The sequence below is a fragment of the Aquarana catesbeiana genome, linkage group LG01 (assembly GCF_042186555.1).
Source record: "Aquarana catesbeiana isolate 2022-GZ linkage group LG01, ASM4218655v1, whole genome shotgun sequence".
Classification (NCBI taxonomy): domain Eukaryota; kingdom Metazoa; phylum Chordata; class Amphibia; order Anura; family Ranidae; genus Aquarana; species Aquarana catesbeiana.
The window spans coordinates 949,467,419-949,493,342 of record NC_133324.1 but is presented as its reverse complement, the minus strand read 5'-3'; the positions used below and the strand labels follow the sequence as shown (position 1 = coordinate 949,493,342).

General features: G+C 48.5%; 1 pseudogene; it reads left to right on the top strand.

Annotated features, from left to right (window-relative positions):
* LOC141121618 (von Willebrand factor A domain-containing protein 5A-like) overlaps positions 1 to 25,924 on the top strand; it is a 115,016-nt pseudogene that overhangs the window by 66,658 nt on the left and 22,434 nt on the right.

The following is a 25,924-nucleotide window of genomic DNA, read 5'->3' as shown; positions in this document are numbered from 1 at the left end:
CTATATAAGGCCGCCTGCACGGCGGCCCTGTGCAGTGTGTTCCGGTGTGCTTAGAGAGAGAGAGAGAGACAGTGTCATTTCATTTGAGTTAGATAGATTAGGCAGGACAGTCAGTCAGTTAGCTGCACTTAAAGTGTATTGTGTATATATATGCATCCCAGGTGTTGCATATATATATATATATATATATATATATATACACTGTATTCAGTTTAGCTAGATCCGTTCCTGTTATCTTCTAGACTATTTACCTTTAGTAAATTAGTACCACAGTCAGGCAGCTAGACTATTTACAGTTAGTGCAGTGCGTCCTGCTCACAGTGTTCTGCTAAACCTACAAGTTAGTGGGGTGCGTACTGCTCACAGTGTTCAGCTAAACCTACAAGTTAGTGGGGTGCGTCCACCTCACAGTGTTCAGCTAAACCTACAAGCTAGTGGGGTGCGTCCTGCTCACAGTGTTCAGCTAGATCCGTTTCTGTTATCTTCTTACTGACAGGCAGGCTTGTCTTGTTACAGTAAATACAGCTACCTGAAGAAAATTGCTGGTGTTCTTTTGATCCTATCAGTACCACAGTCAGGCAGCTAGACTATTTAAAGTTAGTGCAGTGCGTCCTGCTCACAGTGTTCAGCTAAACCTACAAGTTAGTGGGGTGCGTCCTGCTCACAGTGTTCAGCTAAAGCTACCTGTAGAAGGTTGGTGGTGTTCTCATACTACAGGCAGGCAGTTGATTTTGCTAGCTGCAGTATCAGTACATATATATCCCAGCTTAGTGCAGCTACAGGCCATTAGTATGTCTGGAAGGCCAAGAAGGAGAGGCAGACAGTCACAAGCCAATAAGAGAGGGCAAGCAGGCTCTGTGTCTAGTGCTGGTCGTGGAGACGGTGCATCCTCATCAGTACGTGGCCATGGGACACGCTTGGCCTTTTTTTCGGCAGCTGGCCATGTTGAGCCGCAACATGCGGAAGACTTGGTCGAGTGGATGACCAAGCCGTCCTCATCCTCCTCATCCTCTCTCACCCATGCCCAGGGTACTTTGTCTGGCAAAGCAGCGGCCTCTTCCCTCGGCTCAATGTCATCAGTGACTCCTTCCCTAGCCCCACCATGTCCTCCTGAGGAGTCCCTCGAACTGTTTGACCACAGTGTTGGGTACATGCTCCAGGAGGGTGCCCAGCGTTTGGAAGGCTCTGATGATGATACTGAGCTCGATGAAGGCAGTAACATGAGCACGGACAGAGGGGGTGCCCAAGAAGGACAGCAATCTGGCAGCCATGCTCCCCCTGCTGCAGCATACTGCCAGGTTTGCTCCAGTGATGAGGAGGGAGGGGATGATGAGGTCACTGACTCAACGTGGGTGCCTGATAGGAGAGAGGAGGAGGAGGAGGAGGAGGCAGCACATCACCAACGAGGTAGGATGCCCTCCAGGGGCCAGCCTAAGGGCAGCACATTGACTGCATCACACCCCAAAGCTCCACATGTGCAGGGTGCTGCAGTCTCTGCGCGTTATTCAAAAAGTTCTTTGGTGTGGGCCTTTTTTGAGACGAGTGCATCAGATCGCACCGCTGCTATTTGCAACATATGTCTCAAGCGTATCTCACGTGGCCAAAACATCTCCCGCTTGGGTACCACATGCTTGACCAGACATATGTTGACCTGCCATGCAGTTCGTTGGCAAGCGTATCTAAAAGACCCACACCAAAGAACAAAGAGGACCTCTCCTTGCTCCTCATCAGCTGAGATTTCCAACCCCACTAGACCTTCAGTCCTCTCTGAGACCTGCACTGAGAGGAATGAAGGTGTAGAATTAGGTGTGTCACAGCCAAGTACTTGTGGGCAATCTGCTTTTGGTACACCAACGTCAGATTGTACCAGGCAAATTTCCCTGCCCCAGCTGCTGCACCGCCAAAAGAGGTTTGCTCCCAGCCATCCACATGCCCAGCGGTTGAATGCTAGCTTGGCAAAATTGCTAGCACTTCAACTGCTGCCTTTTCAGTTGGTAGACTCTGCCCCCTTCCGTGAGTTTGTGGAATGTGCGGTTCCTCAGTGGCAGGTACCCAAACGCCACTTTTTCTCACGGAAGGCGATTCCGGCTCTCTACCGGCATGTGGAAGGCAATGTCCATGCCTCGCTGGACAGGGCGGTCAGCGGTAAGGTGCATATTACCGCTGACTCATGGTCCAGCAGGCATGGACAGGGACGTTACCTAAGTTTCACGGCGCATTGGGTGACTCTGCTGGCAGCTGGGAAGGAGGCAGGACAAGGTGCAGTAGTGTTGGAGGTTGTTCCGCCACCACGCCTCCAAAATGCTAATGATTGTGACACACCTCTCTCCTCCACCCCCTCCTCTTCTTCTTCCTCCATGGCCTCTTCCTCTGAACCAGCGGTGCTCCGTAGTCATTCAAGGGGCTACGCAAGTACGCAGGCCAAAAGATGCCATGCGGTGCTTGAGCTGGTGTGCTTGGGGGACAGGAGCCACACTGGGGCAGAGGTTCTGTCAGCTCTGCAGGGGCAGGTTCAGAGGTGGTTGACGCCACGCCAACTTAAGGCAGGAATGGTGGTTTGCGACAGTGGCACCAACCTCCTCTCTGCCCTCCGACAGGGACAAATGACCCATGTGCCCTGTTTGGCTCACGTCCTTAACTTGGTGGTGCAGCGGTTCTTGGGCAGGTACCCGGGCTTACAGGATGTCCTGAGGCAGGCCAGGAAAGTCTGTGTGCATTTCCGCCGGTCATATAATGCCAGTGCTCGGCTGACGGACCTCCAAAAGGAGTTTAACCTGCCCAAGAACCGCCTAATCTGTGACATGCCCACCAGGTGGAACTCAACGTTGGCCATGCTGCAGCGGCTGCACACGCAGCAGAGGGCCATCAATGAGTACCTGTGCGACTATGGCACCAGGACAGGGTCAGGGGAGCTTGGTTTTTTTTCCCCACGCCAGTGGGCCATGATCAGGGATGCATGCACTGTCCTGTCACCATTTGAGGAGGCCACGAGGATGGTGAGCAGTGACAGTGCATGCATCAGTGACACTGTCCCCCTTGTCCACCTGTTGGAGCACACGCTGCGTGGAATAATGGACAGGGCACTTGAGGCAGAACAGAGGCAGGAAGAGGAGGACTTCCTTAGCTCTCAAGGCCCCCTTTATCCAGACAGTGTTCCTGCGTGTCCGCCGATCACACAGGAAGAGGACGAGGAGGAGGAGGAGGAGGAAGATTGTGTCAGTATGGAGGTGGAGCCTGGCACTCAGCATCAGCAGCAGTCTTTAAGGGATCAGTCCCAAGAAACACATGGACTTGTACGTGGCTGGGAGGAGGTGGCTGCGGACCATGTCGTCCTTAGTGACCCAGAGGACTCCGGACCGAATGCCTCAGCAAACCTACGCTGCATGGCCTCCCTGATCCTGCAAAGCCTGCGTAAGGATCCTCGTATTCGTGGTATCAAGGAGAAGGACCAATACTGGCTGGCAACCCTCCTTGATCCACGTTACAAGAGTAAGGTTGCGGACCTTATCTTGCCATCGCAGAGGGAGCAGAGGATGAAACATCTTCGGGAGGCCTTGCAGAAAGGTCTGTGCAACGCGTTCCCAGAGACTGGGAGGTTACAAACTCCTGTTTCTGGACAACGTGTTGCTGAGGCTTCGGTCAGTCAAAGAAGGAGCGGTGGAGAAGGTGGCCGTCTGACCGATGCGTTCAGACAATTTTTTGGTCCGCAGCCCCAAGGTATGATCGGTTCCAGCAACCATCGCCAGCGTCTGTTTTACATGGTGCAGGAATACCTAGGGGCAAGATCAGACTTGGACACCTTTCCCACCGAAAATCCTCTGGGTTACTGGGTCTTGAGGATGGATCACTGGCCAGAGCTTGCACAGTATGCAATTGAGCTACTGGCCTGTCCTGCATCCAGCGTTCTTTCAGAACGCACATTCAGTGCTGCTGGAGGCGTGGTAACCGATCACAGGGTGCGTCTGTCCACTGACTCGGTCGATCGACTGACCTTCATAAAAATGAATCAGTCTTGGATCACCACCAGCTACCAAGCACCTGATGCTGATGTAACCGAATAATTTTTTTTGAAATCTCAGATCCCTTCAAAGACTGCCTATGCTGATGCTGAGTGACTATCCCTGAGTAATTATCCTCTTCCTCCTCAATCATCACGCTGATAGCTTGTAAGAACATTTTTGGTTCTGGGCGCCACCACCAGTGCCTAAGGCACAATTTTTCAGCCCCTGTTGAACAGGGGCGTGTAATTACAATTTTTGATGCAATACTTTGCAGCAGGGCTCGTTCCTGCGTTCCAACTAGAGTGTCTGTGAGGGGTTGCAGTGTTGTGGCACCAGCACCAGTGCCTAAGGCCCATTTTTTCTGCCCCTGTTTAACAGGGGCGTGTAATTACAATTTTTGATGCAATACTTTGCAGCAGGGCTCGTTCCTGCGTTCCAACTAGAGTGTCTGTGAGGGGTTGCAGTGTTGTGGCACCAGCACCAGTGCCTAAGGCCCATTTTTTCTGCCCCTGTTTAACAGGGGCGTGTAATTACAATTTTTGATGTAATACTTTGCAGCAGGGCTCGTTCCTGCGTTCCAACTAGAGTGTCTGTGAGGGGTTGCAGTGTTGTGGCACCAGCACCAGTGCCTAAGGCCTAATTTTTCAGCTCCTGTTCAACAGGGGCATGTAATTACAATTCTTGATCTAATATTTCACAGCAGGGCCCTGTGAGGGCTTACAGTGTTGTGGCCACAACAACACCTAAGGCCCAAATTTCTGCTGAGTATATAGGGCAGGACCCTACTTTCAAACAACTAACTTACAAACGACTCCTACTTGCAAACGGAAGGAGACAACAGGAAGTGAGATGAAATCTACCCCTAGGAAGGGAAATTCTCTCCTGTAAGAGTTAATATGGGAAAAACATTTCTCCTTTCCACTGATGCTTTCCAATCCTTGTTCCACAAAAAAACCCAAATTTTCAAAAAACATTTTTCATTGGGACAGAAAGTGAGGTGAAATCTTCTGAAGAGGAGGAAAGACAGCAAAACAAATGTCACAGGGGTGATAACCCTTCCCTATGTTTTCCAAAAAGCTTAAAAAAGATTTTTTGGCTGGAGCTAAACACGTTAAAAATGTACCAGTTCAAAATTACAAAGAGATTCTACTTAACAACAAACCTACAGTCCCTGTCTTGTTTGCACCGCCTGTATACTGCTGTTCAGAGTATATAGGGCCTGGTGGCCCCACACCTTTCCTTATTTTAATTTGGGTGCGGGGTTTCCCTTAATATTCATACAAGACCCAAAGGGCCTGGTAATGGACCCATGCCATTTGTCTCACTGATTTTCATCCATATTGCCAGGACCCGACATTACATTAAACCCGCAAGCAGTTTTAAATGAGATTTTTCCTTTAAAAATGACATTTGGTGCAGGGACTGTTCTAAACACGGGAAACACGCGTCACTTTACAGGCATACTATAGACACCCCCCAGGTACGATATTTAAAGGAATATTTCACTTTTTTTTTTCACTTTAAGCATTATTAAAATCACTGCTCCCGAAAAAACGGCCGTTTTTAAAAGTTTTTTTTGCATTGATACATGTCCCCTGGGGTAGGACCCGGGTCCCCAAACCCTTTTTAGGACAATACCATGCAAATTAGCCTTTAAAATGAGCACTTTTGATTTCGAACGTTCGAGTCCCATAGACGTCAATGGGGTTCTAACGTTCGTGCGAACTTTCGGTCCGTTCGCAGGTTCTGGTGCGAACCGAACTGGGGGGTGTTCGGCTCATCCCTAATTATAATGTAGCTTCTCAGTACTTATATGAGGCAGAACATTTTCAGCAAGTACAGAAAATACTTTCTGATCATGCCAGAAATGCTATATCCAGGGCCGTCTTTAATATTGACTGGGCACTGGGCAAACATTGTCTTGGGACCTCCCGAATCCACTTATCAACTATGTGCGGGCTCAAGGGGAAGCTGCCTTGGGCCCCACAACAATGACTGGGTCTGGGGCAGCTGCCCCTTTTGCCCTGTGTTAAAGACAGCCCTGGCTATGTCCCAGTTCTTAAATGAAAGCACAAATATTATCTTTTATTGTGTAAACTACTAATCTCATCCATCCACCATGTACTGGAGATGAACAAAGATGGACACGTTTAAAGTCCAGCCTGGGTGACAACCATGGCTTCCCATAGTGGAGAAAAAATGTGCAGGCAAGAAGAAACAGGAAGTATGTTATTTGTAGGACCACCAGGTGAAAAATAAAGGAAAAACGTCTGAAAAAAGAAAATGAATGCAGCCACTACATCTAAGTACTGAGCTGTAATATATCACATTTTTTGTTTCGGGTTTAGACACACTTTATATTCTTCCAGCCCTGATGACCACAGTCACATATCATGGTGAGGAATCCACAAGTATCCTGTAGAGTTTGTATAATGGTGTTTATCTCTCATCATCTGTCCTCTCTTACAGCATTTATGAGGATGCGCTCAGGATTCCATGGAGGACATAGAATGATAAATTATTCTGCTCCTATGGCAATGCCTAAGAAACAGAAGGACAATTGTAAGTACCATATTTTTTTTTTTTGTGGTTGCTGATTCTACTGTGCTGCCACTTTAGAAAGCTTATGATACTCTGGGAATTCTGTCATGGGTGCAGCCTTATTTGTAAGACAAAAAAATGTATTCTTAGCAAAAGTCTCCCTATTCCAGGACAGGTACGTTTGTTGGGTTGGGCTGATGGTTAGTGTGAAGTGTAGCATGAAAATGGTGGGGGACAGAGACAGCAGAGGGGAGGCCTGTGGAGCGGAGGAACTGTTGGCACTGATGGAGAGAATTAGGTGGTAATGGTGATGGAGTGGTGACTGTCAGGCAGAGGCGGCTCTCTAATTAGGCAAATTAGGCAGTCGCCTAAGGCCTCGCACTCACAGGGGCCTCACGGCCGCCTAATTTGCCTGTGATCAAACACCGATTACGGCGCCGGCGGCTCACCCTACCCCCGCGGGGACCCCGCATGGCCTCGTCATGCAGCGTCTGGTGGCAGGGACAGCAAAAGCCTCCAGGTGGCAGCAGTGTCTGGATGATGGCACCCAGCTCCAGGTGCCATCTCCACAAGACGTGTGTGCAGCATGTCCATGTGGGGCCCTAAGGCAGCTGGGACTGCTCCTGCAGCCCGCGCCGCTCCACACCTGCCCAGCCGCCTATTCTAATCAGCAGTCCCCATGACTGTAAAGAGGAAGGACGGAGCCCCAATCTTTTTATTCTGCCTGGCTGACCACCCCCACAACAGATGAGAAAGTAAGTGCTCGTGTAGCATCCCCCCATGCCTGGATAGAAGGAGCGGTGGGGTGGCTGCATATACAGAGTAATTGAGCAATTGAGCTATCCAAATTTCCTCCGTGCAGCCGCTGAATGCTCGGAGGAGGGAGAGGAGGACAATCAAGCATGGAGGAATATGGAAAGCTTAATTCCTCTGTCACGGAACGCCCCACACTCCGCTTGAGTGCTTCCGTCTGTATACCGCTTCCTAAGTTCTGGAACACGCGTCCAATGGATCTGGCTATAGAAACCCCAAGAACTAGACAACACCAGTCTTGGAGTACATCAGAACTGCCTTTATTTTGAAATCTCACAGACCTTTATACAGCAGGGATGTCTCAAAGCTAACCTAATTAACATGAGCTAATTTACTACAAGATGTACCCAGACCAGATGACAGACTTGTAGGCACCGAGCTCTCTCAATTAACATAAACAACAATGGGTGAAAAGACTCTTAGAGCCACACTAAACACATTATAGCAGGATTGATGACATTAGCATTTAACAGTACGAGTCACCATTCTAATATGGCATATAAAGGGTTCCAGAGTCTGTGTGTTTTGGGGGGACATGGAGCTGAATCCATAGTAACATCAACCCCAGGGTCCCCAGGTATACAGCTCACAGAGAGCACCATTCCTCCAAATGCTAGGGCCCATAATCGGTGGGCAACAGGCTTGCATACAGTCCTCTCCAACAGCCTCTGTTCTGGCTCTGTCTATGACATTTCTCCCCTTTCGGCAGGAGACTAACACAGGAGGAGACCCCAGACGGGTTGACTCTGAAGTTAGTCCATAGTTCCAGTCCTCTACTGCCTGTACCCACACCGTACCCCAAATAAATTATTCCAAACAGAGTATCACTCACCCAGCCAACCTCTCTGTCATGCTGTTGGGGATCGGGGCCCACTGCCCAGCATCCCTGGGGTATACAGGTGGAGACTGAAGTCCCATCCACCTTCACAGGAAATCCATCCTCTGTTAGTTGAGGGCAGAGTCCAGCAGTCCTCGGCCCTGTTGCCAGCCCTTCTGCTGGAAACCCCACACCATCTGTTCCGGCTAACTGTTGGAGAGGGAGGCCGACTGCCCCGCTTCCCTGGAACTCTGTAGTTATTGCCGGTGCTGGGCAGAGGTTGGTAACACTCTGCCCTGTTGCCAGCACTTCTGCTGGGGACTCCGCATCCTCTGCTCCGGCTAACTGTTGGGGCAGGCAGCTGGCTTCCTCCACTCCCAAACTGTGTAGCTGCCATTGGGGAGGTGAGCCGGCTGCTTCCTTTTCCATTCCCTCATCTGGCTGCTGGGACGACATGTCGATGGTACTGTCTCCCAGGTACACGGATCTTTGCTGGGGAGGAAAGCCCACTTCCTCCACCCTGGCCAACTGTTGGGGAGGGACAACACACACCTCCTCTCCCTTCTCCCCCTGTATCTGCTGCTGGGAAGTGATTGCCATCTTCTCACCCTGAGCCTCCACAATTGCTGCAGGTGTGGGGCAGAGGTCTTGGACCCTCTGTCCGGTTGCCAGCACTTCTGCTGGGGGTTTGCTAGGTGGTTCCTCCTCTACAGAAATGTCTATTAAATCCCCAGTCTCTGGAAGTGGTAAAAGTGTGGGACAGAGGTCTTGGACCCTCTGTTCAGTTACCAGATCTTCAGCTGGAGAAGTTTGTTTTAACTCCATAGATGCTGCTGGCAGAAAATCACATGTCCCTGTCAGTGTTGTGGGAGAAAGGCCGACTACCTCTTCTCTCAGGAAGGCCGAAGCCACTGTTGGTGCTGGGCAGAACACAGTGAACTTTGGCCCTGATAGCAGCTCTTCTGCTGGAGGCTCATCAGGTTGTTCTTCCTCAGCAGAAAAGTCTATCAAATCCCATGTCTCTGCAACTGATGTCTGGGAATAGAGGTTCACCATCTCCTGTCCATGGAACCCAGAAGATGTTATCATTTCTGGACAGAGGTTAGCAGAGCTCTGCCCTGTTGTCAGCACTTCAGGTTTGGGGATGGCAATCTCCGGATTTTCCACTGCCGATTCTCTGGCATGCTGCTGAACTTGTTCTAGCAGTTTCCTGTATGCCCTTTCCAGATGCTGTTCCTTCCTTAGCAAATGGTCCAGATCAGGTTTGAGCTCTGAGACCCCTGCAAGACCGAGCATAGACTCTCTATAGTCCCTCATGTCCTCAAGGTCAGGTTCCCCCTCATCGCCAAACATAAAAAGATCTGTAAGGTTCTCCCACAGCAATCCAGGGCCGCCAAAGTCATATCCCTCCGGAGAGCATTCTGTTGTCTCCCCTAAATATCCCTCCTCTGCGTGCCATTGCAGAGCCCGATAACGATTGTCCAGCTCTATCTCCTGCTGGACCAACCTGTCCAACTCAGTCACCCATTGCTCCTGGGGCTGCTCTCCCAGGAATGCCATCCGCAATGCCCGTTGGTCACTGGCCCGTTGCTCTTGGGTTGGAAAGCACTTGCCCTGTTTTATACCAGCGAGACGGAGGGCTGCATTCCAGAGCTCCACCCGAATCAGCTGCCTGAGCTCCAGGTATTCATCCTCAGACACAGTCCTGGTATACGTTGAAAGGATGATCCGCAGCAGCCCCGGGAATTCTGATGCCAGGTCCATATCTCCGCTGGGGTGACTGAAGTCTGCTATGCTGATCTTGGATCCAGTTGGAGGTTTGGATGTCCCAGACTTCAGACTTCAGGAAGCTTTCCCGCTGCTTGCCACCAATGTCACGGAACGCCCCACACTCCGCTTGAGTGCTTCCGTCTGTATACCGCTTCCTAAGTTCTGGAACACGCGTCCAATGGATCTGGCTATAGAAACCCCAAGAACTAGACAACACCAGTCTTGGAGTACATCAGAACTGCCTTTATTTTGAAATCTCCCAGACCTTTATACAGCAGGGATGTCTCAAAGCTAACCTAATTAACATGAGCTAATTTACTACAAGATGTACCCAGACCAGATGACAGACTTGTAGGCACCGAGCTCTCTCAATTAACATAAACAACAATGGGTGAAAAGACTCTTAGAGCCACACTAAACACATTATAGCAGGATTGATGACATTAGCATTTAACAGTACGAGTCACCATTCTAATATGGCATATAAAGGGTTCCAGAGTCTGTGTGTTTTGGGGGGACATGGAGCTGAATCCATAGTAACATCAACCCCAGGGTCCCCAGGTATACAGCTCACAGAGAGCACCATTCCTCCAAATGCTAGGGCCCATAATCGGTGGGCAACAGGCTTGCATACAGTCCTCTCCAACAGCCTCTGTTCTGGCTCTGTCTATGACATCCTCTATATGCAACCGCCCCGCTGCTCCTCCTATACAACTTCTTTTGCTTTCTCACTGTGCTCTCCAGCCCCTCCTTGTGCTCCCTGGCTCTTCCCCTAGGCTCTCCGCCCCCAGTGCTTTCCATCTCCCCCCAGTGCTCCCCGCCCCTGTTCTTTCTGGCCCCCCCAGTGCTCTCCAGCTCTCCCCATCACTCTTCAGCCCCCACCCCAGTGCTCTCCCCATCACTCCCCAGCCTCCCCCTGTGCTCTCCAGCCCCCACCCTTGTGCTCTTCACCCCGCCTCCCAGTGCTCTCCCCCCCCTCAGGACACTCTGCTCCCCCCTGCTCTTTGCCCCCCCAGTGCTCTCCAGCCCTGTTTTCTGCCCCCCCCCAGTGCTCTTTAGTTCTCCCCATTGCTCTCCAGCCTCCACCCCTGTGCTCTCCGCCCCCCCAGTACTCTCTACTCCCCCCTGTTCTTTGTTGCACCCAGTGCTCTCTAGCCCCCCCATGCTCTCCACCCCTGTTCTTTCTGGCCCTCCCAGTGCTCTACAGCTCTCCCCAGCCCCCACCCCTGTGCTCCCCAGCCCCCACCCATGTGCTCTCCACTCCCTCCAGTGCTCTCCACCCCTGTTCTTTCTGCCCCCCGATGCTCAAGCTCCCCCCATTGCTCTCCAGCCCCCACCCTTGTGCTTTCCGTTCCCCCAGTGATATGCAGCTCCCCCAGAGTACTCTCCAGCCCCCCGTGCTCTCCACCCCGTTCTTTTTGCCCCCCCCCCCACAGTGCTCTCCAGTCTCCCAGTGCTCTCCTCCCCCTGTGCACTCCACGCCTGTTCTTTTTAGCTCCCCCCAGTGCTCTCTGCTCCCCACCCCTGTGCTCTCCACTCCCCCATGGGATTTTTCCCCCACCCATGTGCTCTCAATGTGCTTTCTAACCCCACCAGTGCTCTCCGCTCCCCCCTGCTCTCCACTACCCCAAGTTCTCTCCACTCCCCCAGTGCTCTTCACCACCCCTGTGCTCTTTCCTGGCCCCTTCACTCCCTGCAGCTCTGCTAGGTGCCCCCCTCCTTTCTCCAACCAACTGCTGCAGGGGATCTGTCAGGATGGAGAGCGGTGAGGGGACCAGTATCATGGGCTGCTCAGTCCAAAATGCTGGGCCTATTTTTTTGTCCCAGTGTGGGCCTGGCAAGGAAGATGAACAGCAAGCACCAATAGCCTTGGGAGGAGAAGAGCTCTGAAGACCTCCCAGGACAGGCTGACTGGGGTCAGAAAATGAGGACAGGTAGAAGGTACAGGTGGCCAGGGACCACTCCATCTCACACCAAACAGATCCTCTAGAAGAAGCAGAACAGACCCTGCCTGCTGCTGGCCGTCATGGATATCATACTGGCATGGAAGGTACCGTACCGAGCATCACACCTACAGACAGGGGCTGCGGACTGGGACATGGGGAACAGGAGGGGCTGCAGACAGGGGCAGAGCTAGGGATCTCTCTCTCCCTCACCACCTCTCCCTCATTCTCACCTCCCTTTCCCCATTTCTCTCTCTCTCTCTCTCCCCTCTCTCTCTCTCTCTCTCTCTCCACCTCTCTCCCTCCCTCTCCCCCTCTCTCTCTCTCTCTCCCCTTCTCTCTCCCCTCTCTCTCTCCCCCCCCCTCTCTCCCTCCCCCTCTCTCTCTCTCCCCCTCTCTCTCTCTCCCCTCTCTCCCCCTCTCTCCCCCTCTCTCTCTCTCTCTCTCCCCCCTCTCTCTCTCTCCCCCCTCTCTCTCTCTCCCACCTCTCTCTCTCTCCCCCCTCTTTTTCTCTCTCTCCCCCCTCTCTCTCCCCCTCTTTTTCTCTCTCTGCGCTGTGCTAGGATCCCCCCTCTCCTTCCCCTGTGGATATAGAATGACTCAGTGACACCCCTCCTCATTCTCCCAAGGCAAATGGAAAATTCCTAGAGGGGTTGTCACCTTGCTGGGTCCCAGATGTTTTATTGGCTGCACATGTTTGATGGGTGAGGCGGGTGCCCTGAAAGTGGTGCCGATGAACTGTTTGCTAGATCCGTGCATATTTCTGCAGCCATTTTTATTGCTTGAAATTTTTTTCTCATTATGGGCGTGAGTGGGGCCTCATGTCTAAGTTTTGCCTAAGGCCTCACAAAGCCTAGAGCCGCCTCTGCTGTCAGGGATGTACTTTGAGCTGAGGGTAAATGATGGATGCAGAGAGGAATTACTGTGGGTGGAGGGGAGGTTGTTGGGGAGGAACACATTGCGATTGGGAACAGAAGTAGGCAAGGAGGGATGCATTGTAAGCTGGGGGCGAGGTGGCCAGGAAGGGATGTGCTGTGATTGGAGGGTGAAGTGACCAGGGGAGAAAAAAGCTGTAAGTGGAGGGTGAGCTAGGTGAGTTGGCCAGGGAGGAATGAGAGTGAGGTGTCCAATGAAGTGGTGTAACTGATGGGATGAGAGGGAAGGAAGATGCTATGTCCAGGAGAATGAAATGAAATAACCAGGAGAATATATGAAATGGGCTTGAGAAGGTGCTGTGATGTAGGGAATACGGTGGATGGGAGGGAGGTCCTATGACCAGGAAAGTTGGTGAGATAGAAGTGAGGAAGATGATATGTAAAGAATAAGGTGGACAGGAGGGAGGCACTCTGACAAGGGGGTGATACGGAAGCAGGGCCAGACTGGGGATAAAAACCAGCCCTGGAAATAATTTCATACCAGCCCCATAGCATTTTTATACCAGCCCAATCGCACAACGTCGTTATTTTCTTGTTCACAAAAGGGAAAAGGGAATTACTCCTCAAATAATACTTTCTGTTTTTACTCAGTGACTTTCCTGCTGACCCTTCCAGGCAGGGACTCCATGGCTCCTCTCACTCAGAAATATAGAGAGACGCAGAGGCGTCGTTAGGGGGTGGCTATTGGGGCTACAGCCCCAAGCCTGGGGCCAATAGCCCCGAGTCTCTTGTCCCGGTCCAGAATGCAGGGGACAGGGGCGGACTGAGCCGTGGTAGCGCTGGCTCCGGCTCCTGCTCCGCCCCCGTCTGACTCTCTTGGTCACTGGTTGCTATAGCCGCCTAGCGGCTAGCAACCAGTGACGTCACTGCCCATTGTGCCCACACTGCCCGGAATTCAAAGCGAAGGAGGATTGCACTTCCTCCTCCTCCGCGCTAGGGCTCGTGGGGCCTGGCCTGCGAGTTCTGAACTGGAGCGTCCCGCCGCTGGTCCGGTGGCAGCATGGAGTGCAGAGCAGCAGGGAGGGGGATACCTCGGCAGCCGGGAAGAGCCCAGGAGGGAGGGAGAGCGAGAGAAGACACCGCCACCGCCACCCTGAGCAGCATCCCCAGCGCCTGCCCTCCTCCAATCTCAGCCCTCTCCCAGCTCGCTGTGAGTGGAACAGAAAGAAGGCACCAGAAGGCGGGCATTACAAAGGGGCCTGCCGTGCCACATCGATCCCCGCTCGGCGTTCAGGCGGGAGCGGCTCTCCTCCTCTCCTCTAGCTGCCTCGCACACCAGCACCACGGCTGAGCTGCTGCTGCAGGACCTGGACACATGAAGTCTGTCTCCTCCTGGTCAGGTAGGTCAGTCAATCTGTGTGTGTCAGGTACCAGGTCAGTGTATGTCTGTCAGGTAGGTCAGTGTAGGTCAGGTAGGTCAGTGTATGTCTTTCAGGTAAGTCAGTGTAGGTCAGGTAGGTCAGTGTAGGTCAGGTAGGTCAGTGTATGTCTGTCAGGTAAGTCAGTGTAGGTCAGTGTATGTAGGTCAGTGTATGTAGGTCAGTGTGTAACAGGTAGGTCAGTGTGTGTCAGGTAGGTCAGTGTATGTCAGGTAGGTCAGTGTAGGTCAGGTAGGTCAGTGTATGTATGTCAGGTATGTCGTGTAGGTTACTGTATGTCAGGTAGGTCAGTGTGTGTCAGGTAGTTCAGTGAATGTAGGTCAGTGTATATCAGGTAGGTCTGTGTATGTCAGGTAGGTGGGTCAGTGTATGTAGGTCAGTGTATGTAGGTCAGTGTATGTAGGTCAGTGTGTGTCAGGTAGGTCAGTGTGTGTCAGGTAGGTCACTGTGTGTCTGATAGGTCAGTGTATGTATGTCGGGTAGGTCAGTGTATGTATGTTGGGTAGGTCAGTGTGTGTCAAGTAGGGCAGTGTATATCAGGTAGGTCAGTGTATATCAGGTAGGTCAGTGTATGTCAGGTAGGTAAGTGTATGTAGGTCAGTGTATGTCAGGTAGGTCAGTGTATGTAGGTCAGTGTATATCAGGTAGGTCAGTGTATGTCAGGTAGGTAAGTGTATGTAGGTCAGTGTATGTAGGTCAGTGTGTCAGGTCAGTGTATGTAGGTCAGTGTGTGTCAGGTAGGTCAGTGTATGTAGGTTAGTGTATGTAGGTCAGTGTATATCAGGTAGGTCAGTGTATGTAGGTCAGTGTATGTCAGGTAGGTAAGTGTATGTAGGTCAGTGTATGTCAGGTAGGTCAGTGTATGTAGTTCAGTGTATATCAGGTAAGTCAGTGTATGTCAGGTAGGTCAGTGTATGTCAGGTAGGTCAGTGTATGTAGGTCAGTGTATGTAGGTCAGTGTGTGTCAGGTAGGTCAGTGTATGTAGGTCAGTGTATGTCAGGTAGGTCAGTGTATATCAGGTAGGTCAGTGTGTGTCAGGTAGGTCAGTGTATATCAGGTAGGTAAATGTATGTCATGTAGGTCAGTGTGTGTAGGTCAGTGTATGTCAGGTAGGTCAGTGTATATCAGGTAGGTCAGTGTATGTCAGGTAGGTCAGAGTATGTAGGTCAGTATATGTCAGGTAGGTCAGTGTAGGTCAGTGTATGTCAGGTAGGTCAATGTATGTCAGGTAGGTCAGTGTATGTAGGTTAGTGTATGTAGGTCAGTGTATATCAGGTAGGTCAGTGTATGTAGGTCAGTGTATGTCAGGTAGGTAAGTGTATGTAGGCCAGTGTATGTCAGGTAGGTCAGTGTATGTAGGTCAGTGTATATCAGGTAAGTCAGTGTATGTCAGGTAGGTAAGTGTATGTAGGTCAGTGTATGTCAGGTAGGTCAGTGTATATCAGGTAAGTCAGTGTATGTCAGGTAGGTCAGTGTATGTCAGGTAGGTCAGTGTATGTAGGTCAGTGTATGTAGGTCAGTGTGTGTCAGGTAGGTCAGTGTATGTAGGTCAGTGTATGTCAGGTAGGTCAGTGTATATCAGGTAGGTCAGTGTGTGTCAGGTAGGTCAGTGTAGGTCAGTGTATGTCAGGTAGGTCAGTGTATGTAGGTCAGTGTATGTCAGGTAGGTCAGTGTATGTAGGTCAGTATATGTCAGGTAGGTCAGTGTAGGTCAGTGTATGTCAGGTAGGTCAGTGTATGTCAGGTAGGTAAGTGTATGTAGGTCAGTGTATGTCAGGTAGGTCAGTGTATGTAGGTCAGTGTATATCAGGTAGGTCAGTGTATGTCAGGTAGGTAAGTGTATGTAGGTCAGTGTATGTAGGTCAGTGTGTCAGGTCAGTGTATGTAGGTCAGTGTGTGTCAGGTAGGTCAGTGTATGTAGGTTAGTGTATGTAGGTCAGTGTATATCAGGTAGGTCAGTGTATGTCAGGTAGGTAAGTGTATGTAGGTCAGTGTATGTCAGGTAGGTCAGTGTATGTAGGTCAGTGTATATCAGGTAAGTCAGTGTATGTCAGGTAGGTCAGTGTATGTCAGGTAGGTCAGTGTATGTAGGTCAGTGTATGTAGGTCAGTGTGTGTCAGGTAGGTCAGTGTATGTAGGTCAGTGTGTGTCAGGTAGGTCAGTGTATATCAGGTAGGTCAGTGTGTGTCAGGTAGGTCAGTGTATATCAGGTAGGTAAGTGTATGTCATGTAGGTCAGTGTGTGTAGGTCAGTGTATGTCAGGTAGGTCAGTGTATATCAGGTAGGTCAGTGTATGTCAGGTAGGTCAGTGTATGTCAGGTAGGTCAGTGTATGTAGGTCAGTATATGTCAGGTAGGTCAGTGTAGGTCAGTGTATGTCAGGTAGGTCAATGTATGTCAGGTAGGTCAGTGTATGTAGGTTAGTGTATGTAGGTCAGTGTATATCAGGTAGGTCAGTGTATGTAGGTCAGTGTATGTCAGGTAGGTAAGTGTATGTAGGTCAGTGTATGTCAGGTAGGTCAGTGTATGTAGGTCAGTGTATATCAGGTAAGTCAGTGTATGTAGGTCAGTGTATGTCAGGTAGGTAAGTGTATGTAGGTCAGTGTATGTCAGGTAGGTCAGTGTATATCAGGTAAGTCAGTGTATGTCAGGTAGGTCAGTGTATGTCAGGTAGGTCAGTGTATGTAGGTCAGTGTATGTAGGTCAGTGTGTGTCAGGTAGGTCAGTGTATGTAGGTCAGTGTATGTCAGGTAGGTCAGTGTATATCAGGTAGGTCAGTGTGTGTCAGGTAGGTCAGTGTAGGTCAGTGTATGTCAGGTAGGTCAGTGTATGTAGGTCAGTGTATGTCAGGTAGGTCAGTGTATGTAGGTCAGTGTATGTCAGGTAGGTCAATGTATGTCAGGTAGGTCAGTGTATATCAGGTAGGTCAGTGTATGTCAGGTAGGTAAGTGTATGTAGGTCAGTGTATGTCAGGTAGGTCAGTGTATGTAGGTCAGTGTATGTCAGGTAGGTCAGTGTATGTAGGTCAGTGTATATCAGGTAGGTCAGTGTATGTCAGGTAGGTCAGTGTGTGTCAGGTAGGTCAGTGTGTGTCAGGTAGGTCAGTGTGTGTTAGGTAGGTCAGTGTGTGTTAGGTAGGTCAGTGTATGTGTTTCGGGTAGGTTGGTGTATGTATCGGGTAGGTCAGTGTATGTAGGTCAGTGTGTGTCAGGTAGGTCAGTGTATGTAGGTCAGTGTAGGTCAGTGTATATCAGGTAGGTCAGTGTATGTCAGGTAGGTCAGTATATGTAGGTCAGTGTATGTCAGGTAGGTCAGTGTATGTCAGGTAGGTCAGTTTATATCAGGTAGGCCAGTGTATGTCGGGTAGGTCAGTGTGTGTCGGATAGGTCAGTGTATGTTTTTCGGGTAGGTTGGTGTATGTATCGGGTAGGTCAGTGTGTGTCAGGTAGGTCAGTGTGTGTCGGGTAGGTCAGTGTGTGTCGGGTAGGTCAGTGTATGTTTTTCGGGTAGGTTGGTGGATGTATCGGGTAGGACAGTGTGTGTCAGGTAGGTCAGTGTATGTATGTCAGGTAGGTCAGTGTGTGTCGGGTAGGTCAGTGTATGTGTTTTGGGTAGGTTGGTGTATGTATCGGGTAGGTCAGTGTGTGTCAGGTAGGTCAGTGTATGTAGGTCAGTGTAGGTCAGTGTGTGTCAGGTAGGTCAGTGTATGTAGGTCAGGTAGGTAGGTCAGTTTAGTGGTCAGCATTGATGGGCACTGGTAAGCCAAGCAGCAACCAGCAAGTGAGCTTACCCCCCGCCACACAACCCCACCACCCAGCCTAAAAACCCAGCGCCACTAGTCGGACTGTGTTGTAGGCTACATCTCTAATCAGTGGGCAGAAAACTATTAACCCCCCGTTAAGTACTGTGGTAAATTGTATCTTAACCAAAAAACAAACATTTAATATAATGTAGCTTCTCAGTAATTATATGAGGCAGAACATTTTCAGCAAGTACAGAAAATACTTTCTGATCATGCCAGAAATGCTATGTCCAGGGCCGTCTTTAATATTGACTGGGCACTGGGCAAACATTGTCTTGGGCCCTCCCGAATCCACTTATCAACTATGTGCGGGCTCAAGGGGAAGCTGCCTTGGGCCCCACAACGATGACTGGGTCTGGGGCCCCTTTTGCCCAGTGAAGACGGCCCTGGCTATGTCCGAGTTCTTAAATGAAAGCACAAATGTTATCTTTTATTGTGTAAACTACTAATCTCATCCATCCACCATGTACTGGAGATGAACAAAGATGGACACGTTTAAAGTCCAGCCTGGGTGACAACCATGGCTTCCCACAGTGGAGAAAAAATGTGCAGGCAAGAAGAAACAGGAAGTATGTTATTTGTAGGACCACCAGGTGATAAATAAAGGAAAAACGTCTGAAAAAAGAAAACTAATGCAGCCACCACATCTACGTACTGAGCTGTAATATATCACATTTTTGGTTTCGGGTTTAGACACACTTTAAATTCTTCCAGCCCTGATGACCACAGTCACATATCATGGTGAGGAATCCACAAGTATCCTGTAGAGTCTGTATAATGGTGTTTATCTCTCATCATCTGTCCTCTCTTACAGCATTTATGATGATGGGCTCAGCATTCCACGGAGTACGTAGAAGGAAGTCTTACTGTGCTGCTCCCATGGCAATGCCTATGGAAGAGGAGGACAATTGTAAGTGCTATTTTTTTTTTTTTTTTTTTTTTTTAGTGGTTGCTGATTCTACTGTGCTGCCACTTTAGAAAGCTCGTGATACTCTGGGAATTCTGTCATGGGTGCAGCCTTATTTGTAAGACAAAAAAATGTATTCTTATTAGCAAAAGTGTCCCTATTCCAGGACAGGTACGTTTGTTGGGTTGGGCTGATGTTTAGTGTGAAGTGTAGCATGAAAATGGTGGGGGACTTACATCAGATGGCCATTGAACAAGCTTTAAAGGAATACATATCAATTAATAATACAACAGAAATCTCCCCAATAACACTGTGGGAAGCTCATAAGCCTGTCTTGCGTGGTACAATACAAAGACAAATGGCACTATTTAAACGGGAACGCAAAAATCTAGCAAAAAAACTAGAACTCAATTTTAATGCAGCCTACATATCATTCCAAGATAATCCATCTCAGAGTACAAAATCTCATCTGGAAAAATCTAGATTGGAATACGATCTATTTCTCACTGAGTCAGTTGATAAATCCCTCAAACGCTCCAAACACAATTTCTACATGAATACAAACAAACCAGGTACATATTTGGCTCGGGCATTAAATTCAACTAACAAATCTTTCAAACCAATACGTTTGAAATTATCAAAAAATGTTACACTTGTAATCCAGTTAAAATAGTCCATAAATTTCACTCACATCTCGCAACTTTATACAAGACAAACAATGAATTTAATCCTACAGAGTCTGAATCCTTCTTCTCAAAAATAACCTTACCTGAGTTATCTCAGAATCAAAAAAACAGTTTGGATGAGCCTATAACTATAGATGAAGTTACTAACGCCATAAAAGACCTAAAACTTAACAAAAGACCAGGCCCAGACGGCTACTCGGCTTTATACTATAAAACATTCTCAGAAATACTCTCTCCCATTCTCACTGAAACTTTTAACAAACTTCTAGAAGGACATTCTTTTCGGCAAGAAACACTAATGGCAATTGTTTGTATGATCCCAAAACCCCTTTCTGATGATACTTCCTGTGTGAATTATTGGCCTATCTCTCTGTTAAACCTTGATATTAAATTATTAGCAAAAATAATAGCAAAACGCCTCAATAGCATTATAGGAAAATTAATACATAGAGATCAAGTAGGCTTCATGCCAAATAGACAGGCAGGCGATAATATACGCAGGGCAGTGTTATTGGCATATATTGCTAAAAAACGGAAAATCCCTTTATGTTTTCTATCTCTCGATATTAAGAGGGCATTTGACACAGTATCCTGGCAATATATACAATATTCATTACAAAAATGGGGTTTTGGACCCCACTTTCTAACATGGATCAAAGCATTATATAATAAACCCAAAGCCTATATAAAATATGCTGGATACAAATCTGATGCCTTTAATATCGAAAGAGGTACCCGACAGGGTTGCCCATTATCTCCCTTGTTATTTGCCCTTATACTCGAACCCATGGCCCAATACATCAGAACAAACCAAACTATAACTGGCATTGAAGTAGGAGGTATTACACACAAATTATGTATATTTGCAGACGATATATTACTTTTTCTATCATCACCACAGGTCTCTGGTCCTAACTTAATACCAGCTCTTGATGGATTTGCAGCCCTATCCGGCCTTATGATTAATCCTAAGAAATGCCTAGTGCTTGATATTTCACACACAAACATGGAATTGATCCCGGCTAGGGCTGCACTCCCATTCACATGGGCAGAAAAATCAATCCCATATCTTGGAATTCATTTAACAGCATCTCATTCTGACTTATTCTCAACCAATTATCCTCCTGTATTAAGACAGATCACAAATCTAATAAAACAATGGTCGCAACTTCCTTTATCCTGGATAGGGAAGATTAATGCAATCAAAATGACTATTCTACCCAAATTGCTTTATCTATTCAGAGTCCTCCCTATTCAAATTCCTTCCTATTTTTTGAGAATAGTACAAAAAAGAGCAACTTCGTTTATATGGGGCTCTTCTAAACCACGTATACCTATACACACACTACATCTTCCCAAAAATAAAGGAGGCCTGGGATACCCTAATTTTACTAACTACTACAGAGCAGCACATTTGGCCAGTCTGTCCAAATACCATGCAAAACAGGAAATCCTATTATGGGTATTTATAGAGGCTTCAGAAAATGACCCTCTATTAATATCAAATTTATTATGGCTTGATCCTAAAGACCGCTTTAAAATTCATAATCCCATAACTAAACACTTCTTATCTCTCTGGGATAAACTAAAAACCAAATATCAGTTACAATCTCCACACAATCCTCTCCTTTCTTTTATCAGAAATCCGGCCTTTTATCCGGCATGGATCTACCCAAATTCTTTTAAAGCTTGGACAACATCAGGCATTCAGACACTAAATGACTTCATAGCATCTAAATCATTCCTTTCATTCCCATCACTTAGAGAAAAATATGATCTACCAAACTCTGAGATATTTAGATATCTCCAAATCAAAAATTTCTATACACCATTCCTAAAGGGGATACACCATTAACCCAATTATCCATTTTTGGATCAATCTGTACAAAAGATCCATTTGCTAAAGGTACAATTTCATCACTTTATAATCAATTATATGGAGTAGCAAATCTTAATAGACCCTCTTACGTTCAGAGGTGGGAGGAGGACCTGGGACGAACTTTAGAAGACATGGACTGGTCTAACATATGGCTCACATCTAAGTCATCTTCACCCAACATCTTAGCACTGGAGACAAATTATAAAGTCCTAACTCGCTGGTACCTTGTACCCGCTAGAGTGGCAAAATATTCACCTAATACCTCAGCTCTTTGTTTTCGAGGATGCCCAGAAATAGGCACATATTTACACATATGGTGGACGTGCCCAGTAATCCAAACCTTCTGGAAGGAAGTCTTCGTGATTGCATCTAAAATATTTAAAAAAATAATACAACCAGATCCATATATAACTTTACTTAATCTAAAACCGGAATGGTTAACACTCTCTCAATTCAAACTTATGATCCAACTAATAACGGCTGCAAAACAAACAGTGGCCAAGGCATGGAAATCTCCTACATTGGTACTAGCAGAAACAATTCACAGAATGAATAATACAATGTCCCATGCTAAGATGGTAGCCATCGATCAAAATCAAATTCCAAAATTTGAAAAACTTTGGCATCCTTGGATAAAACAACAGTTCCTGTCAAACTTCAATGACTCTGTCCTGTTGCCATGGTAACAGATTAAATGACTTACAGAGACACCCATTCTAAGGCTTCAAAGAGAACTAAAAAGAATAATAAACTGACGAGCGGGACAACCTTGTGGACCATACCTCTACCTTTCAACCCTTTTTCTTCTTTCTCTTTCCTTTTCTCCACCTTACGATTAAAGCTCATTATCAGAATTTATTTGACCTATATACACTCTACCTGTAAACAATATGTATAGTAGGTATAAATCATTTAAATACCTACAAAAGTAACTAAGGAAATGATATATATCTTTAATTTAGGTTTACGTGAACCCAATGTTTAATATTTGAAATTTCATGATATTTACCTATATAAACCCTACTGTAAAACAATGAGCTTACTTTATAGATCCTTGTAAACTTACTTTATGTATCTTTATAATATTGTATACTCAATAAACTTCTTTTGACAAGGAAAATGGTGGGGGACAGAGACAGCAGAGGGGAGGCCTGTGGAGCGGAGGAACTGTTGGCACTGATGAAGAGAATTAGGTGGTAATGGTGATGGAGTGGTGACTGTCAGGGATGCACTTTGAGCGGAGGGTAAATGATGGATGCAGAGAGGAATTACTGTGGGTGGAGGGGAGGTTGTTGGGGAGGAACTCATTGCGACTGGGAACAGAAGTAGGCAAGGAGGGATGCATTGTAAGCTGGGGGCGAGGTGGCCAGGAAGGGATGTGCTGTGATTGGAGGGTGAAGTGACCAGGGAAGAAAAAAGCTGTAAGTGGAGGTTGAGCTAGGTGAGTTGGCCAGGGAGGAATGAGAGTGAGGTGGCCAATAAAGTGGTGTAACTGGGGGGATGAGAGGGAAGGGAGATGCTATGTCCAGGAGAATTAAATGAACTAACCAGGAGAATATATGAAATGGGCTTGAGAAGGTGCTGTGATGTAGGGAATACGGTGGTTGGGAGGGAGGGAGGTCCTATGACCTGGAAAGTTGGTGAGATGGAAGTGAGGAAGATGATATGTAAAGAATAAGGTGGACAGGAGGGAGGCATTGTGACAAGGGGGGTTGATGAGATGGTGGAAGGAAGGATCTGTGAATAAAAACTACATTGAATGAGAGGAATGTGCTGTGATGTAGGGGGATGAGGTTGGTGAGAGAGAGGTCCTATGACCAGGGAAGTTGGTGAGACAGGCGTGAGGGAGATGCTGTGATGTGATGTATAAGGTGGATGGGAGAGAGGTGCTGTGACCAGGGGGGTCGGCGAAATGGTGGAAGGAAGGATCTGTGATTAAAGTGCTAAGGTGAATGGGAGAAAGGTGCTGTGATACGGAAGCAGGGCCGGACTAGGAATAAAAACCAGCCCTGGAAATAATTTCATACCAGCCCCATAGCATTTTTATACCAGCCCCACCGCATAACGTCGTTATTTTCTTGTTCACAAAAGGGAAAAGGGAATTACTCCTCAAATAATACTTTCTGTTTTTACTCAGTGACTTTCCTGCTGACCCTTCCAGGCAGGGACTCCATGGCTCCTCTCACTCAGAAATATAGAGAAACGAGGCGTCATTAGGGGGTGGCTATTGGGGCTACAGCCCCGAGCCTGGGGCCAATAGCCCCGAGTCTCTTGTTCCGGTCCAGAATGCAGGGGACAGGGGCGGACTGAGCCGTGGTAGCGCTGGCTCCGGCTCCAGCTCCGCCCCCGTCTGACTCTACTCTTGGTCACTGGTTGCTATAGCCGCCTAGCGGCTAGCAACCAGTGACGTCACTGCCCATTGTGCCCACACTGCCCGGAATTCAAAGCGAAGGAGGATTGCACTTCCTCCTCCTCCGCACTAGGGCTCGTGGGGCCTGGCCTGCGAGTTCTGAACTGGAGCGTCCCACCGCTGGTCCGGTGGCGGCGTGGAGTGCAGAGCAGCAGGGAGGGGGATACCTCGGCAGCCGGGAAGAGCCCAGGAGGGAGGGAGAGTGAGAGAAGACACCGCCACCGCCACCCTGAGCAGCATCCCCTGCGCCTGCACTCCTCCAATCTCTGCCCTCTCCCAGCTCGCTGTGAGTGGAACAGAAAGAAGGCACCAGAAGGCGGGCATTACAAAGGGGCCTGCCATGCCACATCGATCCCCGCTCGGCGCTCGGGCAGGCGGCTCTCCTCCTCTCCTCTAGCTGCCGCACACCAGCACCACGGCTGAGCTGCTGCTGCAGGACCTGGACACATGAAGTCTGTCTCCTCCTGGTCAGGTAGGTCAGTCAATCTGTGTATGTCAGGTACCAGGTCAGTGTATGTCTGTCAGGTAGGTCAGTGTAGGTCAGGTAGGTCAGTGTATGTAGGTCAGGTAGGTCAGTGTATGTCGTGTAGGTTAGTGTATGTCAGGTAGGTCAGTGTGTGTCAGGTAGTTCAGTGTATGTAGGTCAGTGTATATCAGGTAGGTCAGTGTATGTCAGGTAGGTGGGTCAGTGTGTGTAGGTCAGTGTATGTCAGGTAGGTCAGTGTATGTAGGTCAGTGTATGTAGGTCAGTGTGTGTCAGGTAGGTCAGTGTGTGTCAGGTAGGTCAGTGTGTGTCGGGTAGGTCACTGTGTGTCTGATAGGTCAGTGTATGTATGTCGGGTAGGTCAGTGTATGTATGTTGGGTAGGTCAGTGTGTGTCAGGTAGGGCAGTGTATATCAGGTAGGTCAGTGTATGTCAGGTAGGTAAGTGTATGTAGGTCAGTGTATGTCAGGTAGGTCAGTGTGTGTCAGGTAGTTCAGTGTATGTAGGTCAGTGTATATCAGGTAGGTCAGTGTATGTCAGGTAGGTGGGTCAGTGTGTGTAGGTCAGTGTATGTCAGGTAGGTCAGTGTATGTAGGTCAGTGTATGTAGGTCAGTGTATGTAGGTCAGTGTGTGTCAGGTAGGTCAGTGTGTGTCAGGTAGGTCAGTGTGTGTCGGGTAGGTCACTGTGTGTCTGATAGGTCAGTGTATGTATGTCGGGTAGGTCAGTGTATGTATGTTGGGTAGGTCAGTGTGTGTCAGGTAGGGCAGTGTATATCAGGTAGGTCAGTGTATGTCAGGTAGGTAAGTGTATGTAGGTCAGTGTATGTCAGGTAGGTCAGTGTATGTCAGGTAGGTAAGTGTATGTAGGTCAGTGTATGTCAGGTAGGTCAGTGTATGTAGGTCAGTGTATGTCAGGTAGGTCAGTGTAGGTCAGTGTGTGTCAGGTAGGTCAGTGTATGTATGTCAGGTAGGTAGGTCAGTTTAGTGATCAGCATTGATGGGCACTGGTAAGCCAAGCAGCAACCAGAAAGTGAGCTTACCCCCCGCCACACAACCCCACCACCCAGCCTAAAAACCCAGTGCCACTAGAGCCCCCCCACCCCGTGCCGGCCTTGGACTTTGGGGTGAAGCCCCTGGTCTTTTTGCCACCTAGCAACGCCTCTGGAGAAACGTAAGAAGTCAGGACTGTGTTGTAGGCTACATCTCTAATCAGTGGCCAGAAAACTATTAACCCCCCGTTAAGTACTGTGGTAAATTGTATCTTAACCAAAAAACAAACATTTAATATAATGTAGCTTCTCAGTACTTATATGAGGCAGAACATTTTCAGCAAGTACAGAAAATACTTTCTGATCATGCCAGAAATGCTATGTCCTGGGCCGTCTTTAATATTGACTGGGCACTGGGCAAACATTGTCTTGGGCCCTCCCGAATCCACTTATCAACTATGTGTGGGCTCAAGGGGAAGCTGCCTTGGGCCCCTCAACGATGACTGAGTTTGGGGCCCCTTTTGCCCAGTGAAGACGGCCCTGGCTATGTCCTAGTTCTTAAATGAA